Here is a 15226-nt window from a genome sequence, read left to right on the forward strand (position 1 = left end):
ACAAGGCAAGGCACAGAGCAGGCGGTGTACTGTTACAGGTGAACAATGGTGAAGGAGCACAGCATGATCTCAGGGCAGAACTCAGGGATTGATACAGTATCACAGGGACATTATTGAGTGAGCACTGTATTATCAGAGATAGTACTGAGTGAGCATTGTATTATCTCAGGGACAGTACTGAGAAAGCACTGTGTTATTGTAAGACAGGACTGAGTGAGCACTGCATATTCATAGGGACAATACTCGGGGAGCCCTGTAAAATTGCAGGGGCAGTACTGAGGGAGCGCTGTATATTCGCAGTTGCAAAACTGAGGGAGCACTGCACTAAAATAGGGGCAGTAATGAGGGAGCACTGCATTATCGTGGGCTCAGTACTAAGGGAAGGCTGCATTATCACAGGGACTACTGCATTATCGCAGGGAGAAATATTGAAGGAGCACTGCGGTATCATAGGGGCAATACTGAGGGAGCACTGCACTGTCACCGGGGCTGTACTAAGAGAGCACTGCATTATCACAGGGAGCAATACTGAGGGAGCACTGCATTATCACAGGGAGCAATACTGAGGGAGCACTGCATTATCACAGGGAGCAATACTGAGGGAGCACTGCATTATCACAGGGAGCAATACTGAGGGAACACTGCATTATCACAGGGGGAATACTGAAGGAGCACTGCATTATCACAGGGAGCAATACTGAGGGAGCACTGCATTATCACAGGGGGAATACTGAGGGAGCACTGCATTGTCACAGGGAGCAATACTGAGGGAGCACTGCATTATCACAGGGGGAATACTGAGGGAGCACTGCATTATCACAGGGGGCAATACTGAGGGAGCACTGCATTATCACAGGGGGAATACTGAGGGAGCACTGCATTATCTCAGGGGGCAATACTGAGGGAGCACTGCATTATCACAGGGGGAATACTGAGGGAGCACTGCATTATCACAGGGGGCAATACTGAGGGAGCACTGCATTATCACAGGGGGAATACTGAGGGAGCACTGCATTATCACAGGGAGCAATACTGAGGGAGCACTGCATTATCACAGGGGGCAATACTGAGGGAGCACTTCATTATCACAGGGGGAATACTGAGAGAGCACTGCATTATCACAGGGGGCAATACTGAGGGAGCACTGCATTATCACAGGGGGAATACTGAGGGAGCACTGCATTATCACAGGGAGCAATACTGAGAGAGCACTGCATTATCACAGAGAGCAATACTGAGGGAGCACTGCATTATCACAGGGGGCAATACTGAGGGAGCACTGCATTATCACAGAGAGCAATACTGAGGGAGCACTGCATTATCACAGGGGGCAATACTGAGGGAGCACTGCATTATCACAGAGAGCAATACTGAGGGAGCACTGCATTATCACAGGGGGCAATACTGAGGGAGCACTGCATTATCACAGGGGGAATACTGAGGGAGCACTGCATTATCATAGGGAGCAATACTGGGGGAGCACTGCATTATCACAGGGGGAATACTGAGAGAGCACTGCATTATCACAGGGTGAATACTGAGTAAGCATTGCATTATCACAGGGATTTTACTGAGTGGGAACTGCACTATGGCAAGGACAGTACTGAGGCAAAGGTATGCTATCACAGAGACAACTGTGATATTGCAGTGCTTCTACTGTACTGTCTCTGTGATAATGTAATACTCCCTCATTACTGCCGCAAGGATCGTGCTGTGCTCCCTCAGTACTACCCCTGCGATTGTGTGGTGCTCCCTCAGTGTAACCTCCTATAATACTGCAATACTCCCTCAGTTCTGCCCTGAGATAGTGCTGTGCTCCCTCAGCACTGTTCCCCTGTAACAGTACATCACCAGCTCTGTGCCTCGCTTCATGTGTTATTTAAACAGAAGCTGAGAAAAAAAATGCAATTTGGCCCATCAGTTCTATGCTAATCTGGAAAAAGAAATATCAAATGCACAAGTTTTGTACAGTAACTGATGGAAAGAAGCAGGTAATGCTTCTGTCTGTTGGCCATGACTTGGTCAAAGCTATCAGCTGAAGATTGTACATTGAGACTTTGGAAGGGAACATGACTATGTCACTAGATTGCCGGTGCTGCTTGGTTCCACTCTGCAAGAGAACCTTGAAACAGCTTGAGGAGCACTGCATTTTTGCAGAAGAACAATTCGGAGGGAGGACTGCATTATCACAGGGGCAGTGCTGAGGGAGCACTGCAAGGTAGCAGGGGCGATACTGAGGGAGCATTGCATTATTACAGGTTCAGTACTGAGAGAGCACTGCGTTATCGTATGGGCAGCACTGCACAATCACAGGAGCTGTACTGAGGAAGCACTACACTATTGCTGGACAGCAGTGCAATATCAAAGGGGTAATACTGAGAGAGCACTGCACTATCAGAGAGACAGAACCAAGGGAGAAGTGCACTAACAAGGGCTGTACAGAGGGAAGTTTGTACTGAGGGAGACAGTATGGGAAGAGCACTTCATATATTTGTCGATCAGTACCTGGGAAGACTGCATTTTTGGAGTGATGTTACTGTGGATGCACCATATATTCAGAAGGACAGTACTGCTGTTGATTCAGGGACAAAGTACTACAGTAACACTGTTGGAAGTGTTTAGGCAAAGCTATTGAACCAAGAGCTCCCTCTTGCAAATGACATATATCCTGAAATCACAGTTTCAATGAAGATTTGGGAAAGATTATCTCATTGTCCTGGCGATTCTTATCTCCCAACCAACATATAAAGCCAATCGCAAAGTCAGAAAGCTGTGGATATTGGAAATGTAAAATATCTGGACTGTTGGTAGCATGAAATATTAATGCAGTTTCTCTCATTGTCTCTGCAGGTACTGCTTGAGCTGCTGAGTGGTTCTCCAGCATTCCCTGTTTACCATTGCATAAAGCCAATTTCCTGTTCATTTTAAGGCTGCTGTCTATGGGATCTTACTGTGCACAATTTACACCAGCTCATTTTCTTAATTGAAACAGTAATGAAGATATTCCGTTGGTTGTAAAAGCACTTGGTAATGTCCTGGCAGTTTGAAACACACTAGCTAAAAATGCACATTCTTAGTCTTGAATTACCAGGAAATATTTAGAATCATAGAATCCTTACAGTGTGGAAGCAGGCCATTTAGTCCACACTGATCCTCTGAAGAGCATCCCTAGCCCTGTAACCCTGCAATTCCCAAGGTTAATCTACCGAACCTACACAGAAGAGCATTAGACTGCTAGATGCTGCTCACTCTTTAACAGTGGATACTTATTGACCATTCTAATAGAATGCTGGTCGTATTGAAGAGCAAATTATTTCTCCCTGGAGTCCTAGCCAATAATTACTCCTTCTGCAACATCATTTAAACAGATTATCTGATTACTCATCTCAGTGCTTTGTGTTGAACCTGGCTATGCAAATTTTAATAACACTATCGCAATAATAGGTGTCCTTCAAAAACCTGTTGTGGATTTAAAGGATTTTTGGATATCTTGAACTCAATAGAGGCACTATATAAATGCAGGTTTTCTCTGCTTTCTCTGCATTTCCATTCACGTAGTGCTGCAGCTGGAATCTTTGAGCTTAAGCCTCTTTTCTTAAATTAAATTCTTCTTTCGTTTCTGAATCTGCACTTTTCATTAACACTATTCTTGTCTTTCTTCTTGTGGTCAATAGAACCATAAAGTAATTATGGCACAGAGAAAGGCTAATCAAGTCCATGCTCACACAGCATTACGAATGGATGGGAAGTCTTTCATTTTTATAATGTCACTTACAGCTGTAGCCACACTTCATTTTAGGTGCTTCCCCGATTGTAGAACACTTTGCAATGTCCTTAGCATTGCATAAGGTAATGGGTACGAACAGATTAAATCCGAGCAAAGATGGAGCTCCACCACACCGAGATATAACACAAAGTGGAGCGTTGAGCAGTGCGTGGGGTTGTTTGGAAGTTGTAATTGGAGACAATCATGTTTTCTATTCACAATTGAAAACAGAAATCTCTGGAAAAACTCAGCAGATCCGGCAGCATCTGTAGAGACAAAGCTGAAGAAACATTTTGGTTCCAGTGACCTCTTTCAGAATTGATTGTAACTGGAAAAGGTTGGCACATATGCTCAATACAGGATGGGGGAAGGAGTAAACTATGGTGGAGTTGGAGCCCAGAGAGAGACAGAGAAACAGTTGAACAGACAAAGGAATGGGTTAAGGTCAGCCTGGACAATGAATAGCCACTAATGGGACTGTTAGTGGCTGGGTTGTGTGTGGTAGCAGACCATGTGATGACAAGGCCTGGTGTGTGGGGTTTGGGGTAAGGACATGGGAGATGGTGCTCAGGACCTAAAATTATTAAATTTGACATTGAGTCCAGAAGACTGCAGAGTTCCCAAGCAGAAAGTGAGGTGCTGTTCTTTCAGCTTGTGCTGAGCTTCACTGGAGCCCTGCAGCAAGCCTGAGACAGAGATGTTGGCCTGGGAACACATTGGTTTGTTAAAGTGGCAGGCATGTCTTCTACTCTTTTTTTTTCCATGAGGAGAATGTAACGTATGAATAGTGAATTAAGTGGTTTGAATCTTGACTTGTTACCTATGATAAGTCTGCTGAAGTTTAATTTTTGTTCATCCATCCAACTACAAGAAAGCCCCAGACTACCAGAGGAGAAAAGATACCAAGGCCTTGTTCTCTCTATTACTACAGTTGGGTTGGCAAAGATGGAAGATTCAATTTTAATGCACCCACATTACCTTACCTTCTCCTGCCCCAGTTTGCACATACTTCTCACCTGCCAGTTTGATTCTCAGCCCTTCTTTCTTCTTCACTCCGACCTCTTCAACTGTTCCCTCAAGATCTCCAACCCCCTATTCCCCAGTTCGCTAGATTTAAGTCTGAGGATACAAAAAACCTTGAAAACCTTTCCACCTGCTGCTTTATGTTCCTCCTTCCTGAGGAGGCTACATATTGGTGAGGGTTGTAAAACTAGCTGTTTAGGCGTCTATCTCACAGCAACCTATCATTTGTGGTCTCCTGGTAGCCAAGCACAACATGGTACCATGTGGCTCATGGCTGCCAGATTTGCCCTCTTTCTTCATTTTATGCGCTTCTGGCATGGCAAACCCTACAGAGAAATCAAACCTTCATAGGTCCCTTAGTTGAAAATTGGAAGATGAAGGCCATTCAGCCCCTTCAAGCTATTCCACTATTCAGTTACATCTTGCATCTAAATTCATCTATCTGCCTTGCTTCTGTCATCTTTCACAGTCTTACCAAACAAAAAACTATTGATTTCAGTTTTGAAATTTTCAACTGACCACTCAACAGATTTTTGGGGAGTGAATTCCAGATTCCCCCCACCTCTCTGTTTCAATTTAAAGGATTTACTCAATTGTTCTGCTTCTACACCCAATGTCAGCTCACCACCAGAGACATTAAAACCTCTCCCCTCCTCCCCACCTGAGAAAGTACCCAATCCACGATGTACCCAATCAAGTCATCCATTGGTCTCATTATCCCTGAGTTAGCGAGATATTTCCTCCACTGGTCACTGTACGGCTATCCTAGTGAAAGTACCTCAAATTTGAAGTTGGGCATATTTAGATTTTTGATTCGCATTTATCGTTCATCTCTAATTGCTTTGATGAAGGAGATAGTGAGTGAAGCTGTTCAGTGATCTTGACCCAGCGACAATAAAGGACTACATTTCAAAGCCAGTATGGTGTGTGGCTTGAAGGGAATTTGCAAGTGATGGTGGTCCTATGCATTTACTGATCTTAGCCTTTTAGTGAAAGAGGTTGAGGATTTGTGAGGTGCTGTCAAAGGAGCCTTGGCGAGGTTCAACTTTGTTGTACAGTGAATGACCGACCTTTATCATCGACTTAACTCTGGTACTGGAGATGAATGGACACTCAAAGAGGAGCAGAACACCAGAGTCACCATGTTCAGGAGAGGGTAAGGCACAGATGAGAATGATGCGGTGAATACGAAGAGGGTTTTCACTTATTGGAAAGGCCAAAACTTAAAGCCATAAATATACGATGATCACAAATATTTGATAATCAGAGGAGTCAAGATCTACAGGGGGCAGACAGGAATGTGGGGTTCAGACCACAACCAGATCAGTCATGATCTTATTGAATGGGAGAGCAAGTTTGAAGGGCCACATAGCATAATTCAACTCTAAAGATTGATGGTCTTACGAATAAATGCTTCAAGGAATTCAAGAGAAACCTCTTGTGGTATGGAATTAAACAAGTGGAATTCATGACAAGTAATAATTCAGTATCAATAGCAAATAGATTCTGAATGTAATATTCTATTATTGGTTGTAAGGAATGAGTGTTGCTGTGATCTTTCACAGTCATACCCAACAAAAATCTATCGATTTCAGTTTTGCCAATTATTGCCAATTTTTAACCGCTCATGAAAAGATGATGGTGAGCTGCCTTCTTGAACCATTGCCATCCCTGCGCTGGTCTGTGTTTTGGTTTTTTCCTGTAGTTTTGATATAACCGAGTGCCTTTCTCGGCCTTTTCGGAAGGTGGTTGACAGTCAACCACAGTTTGCTTTGATGTGGAGGTCAGATTGTTGAATTTCCCCGCCTGAATGACATTACCAAACCAGATGGATTTTTATGACAATCCAGTAGTTTTATGAGCACTCTAAATGAGCATAGCATTTCACTCCAGATTTATTAAGTATTTTCATTTACATACCCCCCCAGGTATAGTGGGATTTGGACTCATGCTGCTGGAGTATTAGGTCTGACCTTTGAATTACTAGCCCTGTGACATTATCATTATGCCACTGTTCCCCTCTGCATGAATAAAGAATATGGGTCCACAAATGTGATAGTCATCGCAAAGTAAATAAACTTTGCGTAGCTTCCAAGGTATGAATAGTCTGTTACTCAGTGGACAGTATGATGTATTGGAAGAGAATTTATTAAATCACTGCAAAATAATTACTGGGATAATCATCTGTTTGATCATAAAATTGCATAGAATTATAAATGCATTGATATGAATTAATAATGTAATTAGTTACTGAAATTTCAATGTTATTAGTGGAATTAATTAGGAAAATTTCATGAGATTACTGAGTAAAGAGATGTATTAAATGCAGAGGATGTTACAATAATTGGGCAAGACAGAGAATGAATCAATCATCTTTTGCATGCTTTGTATCTTGGCTAAAGTGAAGTGTGTTCTGCTAGCAGATTAATCACTCACCACTCAGGGACAGGAACTTCTTGTGTATTGATGATGTCAGAGGAGGTAATGTTCAATGGTATTACCATTGTTGAATTCCCCGCTATCAAAATCCTGTTGGCGGGAGGGGTCCTCATTTTACAGTGAGTTGTAGAGGAAGAAGTTTATCACCCTGAAATAAAACAAAGAATTGCAGGTGCTGAAGATCTGAAACAAAATAGAGGTTGCTGGAGAAATCCAACACATCTGGCAACATCCATGGAGAGAAAGCATTGTTCACATTTCGAGCCCAGTCACCCTTCTTCAGTCACGTTAGCTGGGCTGGGTATGAAGCAAGATTAAACAAGCAGTGTCTCACCAAGAAGACTATCCAAACCACCAAGGTGGACTGTGTGGCTAGCTATCAGGCTTGACATGCTGGTTGGTGATGTCCTTGCTATCTACATTTAACATGAATTTGCTATTTTAATCAACATGGGAATCTCTGCTTAATTTGAAATACTGGTGTGGCCACATTTGAACGTAGCTATCGGAGGCACGCAAGGATCTTGGTCACAGTTATCACTGTAACAGAAATGTATTCCAATAAATCAACCTGTTGGTTAGCAAGAGTCAACAGCCAGATCCATCAAAAGGACTTATCAGGAAAGGTTGGAAATTTCTTTCTCTGATAAGCTGGTGAGCTAATGCAAATCTTCAAAATTAAGTGAATGAGTTTGATAGACAAGGGAGGAGTTCAAACTTGCAAAATAGAGAGAGTCTCGAAATAAATTCAACAGGATATTCAGCAGAAACTTCTTTACCCAGTGAGACGTGAGAATGTGAACCTTGATAATTTAAGGAGAATTCAACTGATTAGCATAGACACATTTAAGGCCAAGCTAAATAAGAAAATAAGATATATAGGGGCAGCAGTAGATTGTACTGCCTGATACTTCTGCAAGATTCCAGCTAACACTACTTCCAATTCCTTGTCTTTCCCAACATCCCTTGATTCCTAAGGGAACAGAAATCTGTCCCTCTCAGCCTTAATATTGCAGTGGAAATGGTTTGGTGATATTGTCATGCTTTTACTAATATATATTACTGATTTAGATCTTGGTGTACAAGGGAACAGTTTCAAAGTTTGCAGATGACCTGTGACTTCGAAGAATTCTAAACTTTGAAAAGGACAATGTGGAACACAAGTGGTGAAGTGGGCAAGATGAAGTCCAATGCTGAGAATTGTGAGGTGATACACTTTTGATGGAAAAATGTTGAAATTCAACATAAAATAAGGAGTACAGCTCTAAAGGGGCTGGAGGAGCAGAGGGACCTGGTGTATGTGTGCACAGGTTATTGAAGGTAACAGGACACCTACAGACAGAAGTTAATAAAACAGTGTTCTTGGCTCGAATATTAGAGCACAGAGTACAAGATTGGGGAGGTAGTGTTGAACTTGTATAAAACACTTGTCAGACCTCAGCTGGGGTGTTGTGTACAGTTATGGGTGCCATATTATAGAGAAGATGTGAATACTTTAGAGAGAGTGCAGAAATTATTTGCAAGAATGGTTCCAAAAATGAGAAATGTCAGTGATGAAGAAATCAGGACTATTCTCCCTCAAGAGAAGAACGCTGAGAGGAGATTTCATAGAGGTTTTCACAATTATGAGTATCTGGACAGAGTAAACAGGAACAAGCTATTCCTATTCATAAAATAGAAAAGAACAAAGAGGCATAAATTGAAAAGAAGCAAAGGTGATCCGAGAAACAACTTTCTCACACAGCGGGTAGTTAAGGTGAGAATGCACTGCCTGGAAACATGGTGGAGGCAAGATCAATGGAGGCATTCAAGAGTATATTGGCTACTAATTTGCAAAGTAACAGTGTGCGGAGACATGGGGAAAGGCCAGGCTATTGGCAGTAGGTAATAGAAATAATTCAGGCATGGTGGGATGAATACTCTCCTTCTGTGCCATAATAATTCTGTGATCCTGTGCACTTCAATAGCTTTGCTATTGTTTTGACAGTGAAATTTGGCCAATTGTAATTTTACCTAACTATCTTCAAAAAGGTTGATTCTAGCTCAAAAGTGTGGTAAGGGCTTGTATCTGTTATCACCAAACCATCATCTCCCAGACCATACAGAACTTCATCACCTCAGGAGATCTCCCACCCACAGCTTCCAACCTCATAGTCCGGGAACCCTGCACTGCCCGGTTCTACCTCCTTCCCAAGATCCACAAGCCTGACCACCCTGGCCGACCCATTGTCTCAGCATGCTCCTGCCCCACTGAACTCATCTCTACCTATCTCGACACTGTCCTATCCGCCCTAGTCCAGGAACTCCCCACATACATTCGAGACACCACCCACACCCTCCACCTCCTCCAAGACTTCTGTTTCCCTGGCCCCCAACGCCTCATCTTCACCATGGATATCCCTCTACACCTCCATCCGCCATGACCAGGGCCTCCAAGCACTCCGTTTTTTCCTCTCCAGACGTCCCCAACAGTACCCTTCCAACCACACTCTCATTCGTTTGGCCGAACTGGTCCTCACCCTTAACAATTTCTCCTTTGAGTCCTCCCACTTCCTCCAGACCAAAAGGGTAGCCATGGGCACATGTATGGGCCCCAGCTATGCCTGTCTCTTTGTTGGCTACATAGAGCAGTTGATCTTCCGTAATTACACCGGCACCACTCCCCACCTCTTCCTCCGCTACATTGATGACTGCATTGGCGCCACCTCATGCTCCCGCGAGGAGGTTGAGCAATTCATCAACTTCACCAAAACATTCACCCTGACCTTAAATTTACCTGGACCATCCCTGACACCTACCTCCCCTTCCTGGACCTCTCCATCTCCATTAATGACAACCGACTTGACACTGACATTTTTTATAAACCCACCGACTCCCACAGCTACCTGGATTACATCTCTTCCCACCTTACCTCTTGCAAAAATGCCATCCCGTATTCCCAATTCCTCCGCCTCCGCTGGATCTGCTCCCAGGGGGACCAGTTCCACCACAGAACACACTAGATGGCCTCCTTCTTTAGAGACCGCAATTTCCCTTCCCACGTGGTTAAAGATGCCCTTCAACGCATCTCGTCTACATCCCGCACCTCAGCTCTCAGACCCCACCCCTCCAACCGTAACAAGGACAGAATGCCCCTGGTGCTCACCTTCTACCCTACTAACCTTCGCATAAACCAAATCATCCGCCGACATTTCCGCCACCTCCAAACATACCCCACCACCAGGGATATATTTCCCTCCCCACCCCTTTCCGCCTTCCGCAAAGACCATTCACTCCGTGACTACCTGGTCAGGTCCACGCCCCCCTACAACCCACCCTCCCATTCTGGCACTTTCCCCTGCCACCGCAGGAACTGTAAAACCTGTGCCCACACCTCCTCCCTCACCTCTATCCAAGGCCCTAAAGGAGCCTTCCACATCCATCAAAGTTTTACTTTCACATCCACTAATATCATTTATTGTATCCGTTGCTCCCGATGCAGTCTCCTCTACATTGGGGAGACTGGGCGCCTCCTAGCAGAGCGCTTTAGGGAACATCTCTGGGACACCCGCACCAATCAACCACACCGCCCCGTGGCCCAACATTTCAACTCCCCCTCCCACTCTGTCGAGGACATGGAGGTCCTGGGCCTCCTTAACCGCCGGTCCCTCACCACCAGACGCCTGGAAGAAGAACACCTCATCTTCCGCCTCGGAACACTTCAACCCCAGGGCATCAATGTGGACTTCAACAGTTTCCTCATTTCCCCTTCCCCCACCTCACCCTAGTTCCAAACTTCCAGCTCAGTAACTGTCCCCATGACCTGTCCGGACTTGTCCTACCTACCTATCTTCTTTTCCACCTATCCACTCCACCCTCTCCTCCTTGACCTATCACCTTCATCCCCTCCCCCACTCACTCATTGTACTTTATGCTACTTTCTCCCCACCCCCACCCTCCTCTAGCTTATCTCGCCACGTTTCAGGCTCACTGCCTTTATTCCTGATGAAGGGCTTTTGCCCGAAACGTCAATTTCGAAGCTACTTGGATGCTGCCTGAACTGCTGTGCTCTTCCAGCACCACTAATCCAGAATTAAATCTAATATGGCCTCCCCTCTAATCAACCTATTGAGTCAGGAATCCTTCCTGGACACACCTGACAAAAAATGCTCCATCCAAACTACTTGAACTAAGGACGGTCCAATCAATATTAGGGAAGTTAAAGTCACGCATGACAACAACCCTGTTGCTTCTGCACCTTTCCAAAATCTGCCTCCTAATCTGCTCCTCTGTGTTTCAGTTGCTATTTGAGGTTTATTTTTAGAAAAATCACAATAAAGTGACTGCTCCTTTCCTGTTTCTGACTTCCACCCATACTGACCCTGTACACAAACCCTCCTGGGCAACCTACCTTTCTGCAGCTGTGATATTATCCTTGATTAGCAATGCCACACCCCTACCTCAGTCAGTTACTGGGGACCGTTATTAGTAGACGAGTTAATGAACATGTATAGGTTTCTTTCAATGTATATTTAATTGAAGAAAGAATATTATTGGAATGGAACTGTAAAATTGAGTGATTTATGCTTACCTAGTACAGCCACATTAGCAACAAGCAGATTCCGAGGTGTTTTGATGCACAAAGCATTAATGTGAGCTTGAGGTGCCAATCTAACCATGAGTTTACTGACATTCTCTGTTGCAACTTCAGTTTTAAAATGACTTTCCAACATAGGCAGAAAGCTCTACACACACTGTTATGTCATTAGGCTCAGTGTGACACACAGCAATATGCAGAAGCCTTGATACTGGGAACTGCCCATCACACTGTATAGAATAATGCTCTTCTGTAATGGTGCCCCTAATGAGTGTTGACTTGCAGTACAGAACTGAAATTGAGGGTGTTTTTTTCTTCAGAATTTAATACAATAATCCATCAGTCATGTTGATTTTCAATGTGCATGATTATAATGCTGATTGAAACCTTGACAGTTTGGTTATATTTTACTTTACACAGTTGCATAAAGCAGGCAAAGAGTGAAGTAGTGGAAAGATAAAAGTATTAATAATGAAGGTGATGAATCTACACTTCAGAATTGTAGCCCAGTGGATTGCTGTCTTGCCTCAGAATCAGTCAGTCAGCTCCAATGATTTCAGCACAAATTCTAGGATCTCAATCTCAGGGTGTGCTGCACTTTCAAAGATGCAGTCTTCCAGATCTGCTAAATAGCACCCTTCTGAAGTTAGTCAGTTCTGAATAGGTTATTCCAGACTCAAAACATTATCTCTGTTTCTCTCTCCATAATGCTGCCAGACCTCCTGAGTTTCTCTAACATTCTCTGTGATTGCAGCATCTTTCTATGACCATATCACTCAATGATTCCTGTCACTGACATTTGCCCGTGAGAAGATGAACAACTTGTTGTTTCTTGAGCTGGGGGTAATTAGGAGATAAACAGACAGCTCTATAAATGTCTGGTTGTTGGAGCCTTGTCAGCTAATTCATTGTGACTTTGAAAGTAATAAACAAAAAAACTGCTTGTGAAGAATCTTCCATATTAGAATACTTCTCCCTCTCTTTCAAGTATATTTCAAAGTCTTTCAGATCTTTAGGTGTTAAAAAAATTTCAATTCCTACATTCTTCATTTAAGCTTAAAGTAATTAATTAGACCATAAGAAATAGGAGCAGAAAGTAGGCCATCGAGTCTGCTCTGTCATTCAATCATGGCTGATACGTTTCTCAATCCCATTCTCTCACTTTCTCCACATAATCCTTGATCCCCTTTACAATCAAGAACCTATCTATCTCTGTCTTAAATATATTCAAGGACTGGCCTCCACAGCCTTCTGTGGCATTGAATTCCATAGATTCACCAATCTCTGGCAGAAGAAGTTTGTCCTTATCTCCTTTCTAAAAGATCTTCCCTTTACTCTAAGGCTGTGCACTCAGGTCTTAGTCTTCCAACCAATGGAAACATCTTCCCTCATCCACTCTGTCCAGGCCATTCGGTATTCTGTAAGTTTCAATTAGATCCCCTTTCATACTTCTAAATTCCATCAAGTATAGAACCAGTGTCCTCAAATGTTCCGCATATGTTACATTGTTCATTCCTGGGACCATTCTCGTGAATCTCCTCTGAACATGCTGCAGAGCCAGTACATCCTTCCTGAAAAATGAGGTCCAAAACTGCGCGCAATACTTCAAATGTATCCTGACCAGAGCCTTAAAGACCCTCAGAAGTACATAACTGCTTTCAAATTCAAGTCTTCTCAAAAATAAATGCCAACATTGCATTTGCCTTTATAACTCAACCTGTAAGTTTACCTTGAGGGAATCCTGGACTAGAACTCCCATATTTCTTTGCATTTGAGACTTCTGAATTTTTTCTCTATTTAAAAATAGTCCATGTCTCTATTCTTCCAACCAAAGTGCATGACCTCACACTTTCCCACTTTGTACTCCATCTGCCACTTCTTTGTCCACTCTCCTAACCTGTCCAAATCCTTTTGTAACCTCCCCACCACCTTGTCCTACCTGTCCCTCTATCTATCTTTGTTTCATCTGCAAACATAGCCAGAATGACCTCAGTTCCTTCATCTTGATTGTTAATGTACAAAGTTGTCGTTCCAACACAGAGCTTTGCGGAGGACCACTTGTAACTGGCTGCCATCCTGAAAAAGACCCTTTTTGTCCCCACTCTCTGCTTTCTACCAGACAGCCAATCTTCTATCTATGCTAGCACCTTGCCCCTAACACCATGGGCCCTTATCTTACTTAGCAGCCTCCTGTGTGGCACAGTGTTGAAGGTCTTCCTGAAATCCAGAAGGATAACATTCATTGGCTGTACTTGTTCTAAACTGCTTGTTACTTCCTCAAGCAATTCTGGCAGATTTGTCAGGCATGACCTCCCTTGATGAAACCATGTTGACTTTGCCCTACACTTCCAAGTATTTAGAAATCTCAGTCCTCACAATGGACTCCAAAATGAAGGGCTTATGCCTGAAACATCGATTTTCCTGCTCCTCGGATGCTGCCTGACCTGCTGTGCATTTCCAGCACCACACGTTCAACTCCAAAATCTAACCTCAGCTGAGGTTAGGCTAATCGGCCTGTAATTTTCCATTGGGAAAATTCACTTGGGAATTGTCTATATTGGCACTATTAAATCTTACTTTCTTCTTTTTAATGTCTGAAAGAAATATTAGAAATTAAGTTAGGTTAAAATCGGCTCAGGTGATGAGTTCCAGCTGGCCAGGCCATTATTACCAGGGAACTCAGTTCAACAAGCTCCACAAAGAGACCAGTTAGTGATTTCCCATGGACCTTGTGAAGGTTATCTCATTTCCAAAGATCAGTGTTGGACAGCTTATCTCTATTAAATACTCTGTCCCTTTGTCTTGAATTCAACAACCAGCACGAATAATTACATATTCAAATTACAATTAAAAGCAAGAGTAGGCTGACTCCATATTTCCACAATTTCTGCTCTAATTCCTCTCAATCTGCTCTATCTGTTTCAGTATTTATTTTGAAAACTTGAATGGAATCCATGCCCTCAGCTTCTAAATTCCAGGGAATTCATCTCACCTTGTAGTTTAACCTATAGAGCATAGGTATAACTTCAGTAAATCTAATGCACCATCTAAATCCCTACAAATATACATTTTTTGACATTCTCGCGATTGAGCAAGTCCAGCGAAGGTTCACCAGACTGATTCCTGGGATGGCAGGACTGACATATGAGAAATTATATTTGCTGGAATTTAGACAAATGACGGGGCAATCTCATAGAAACATATAACATCCTGATGGGATTGGACAGGCAATGATGTTGGGCAAGTCCAGAACGAAGGAAGTTTCCTCAAAAAAAGCTGTTAGGGCAGTTTATTAGATATATTCAAGGGGGAGCTGGACATGATCCTTGTGGCTAAAGGGATCAAGGGGTATGGGTACAAAGCAGGAACAAGATACTGAGATTGCATGATCAACCATGATCGGATTGAAGGGTGGAGCAGGC

At 43.3% G+C, this 15226-nt stretch overlaps 1 protein-coding gene across 6 annotated transcripts in view; it reads left to right on the top strand.

The window, feature by feature from the left end:
* galntl6 (polypeptide N-acetylgalactosaminyltransferase like 6) overlaps positions 1–15226 on the top strand; it is a 1318845-nt gene that overhangs the window by 1116653 nt on the left and 186966 nt on the right. The window lies entirely within an intron of this gene.

Source organism: Chiloscyllium punctatum, chromosome 2 (assembly GCF_047496795.1).
Source record: "Chiloscyllium punctatum isolate Juve2018m chromosome 2, sChiPun1.3, whole genome shotgun sequence".
NCBI lineage: Eukaryota > Metazoa > Chordata > Chondrichthyes > Orectolobiformes > Hemiscylliidae > Chiloscyllium > Chiloscyllium punctatum.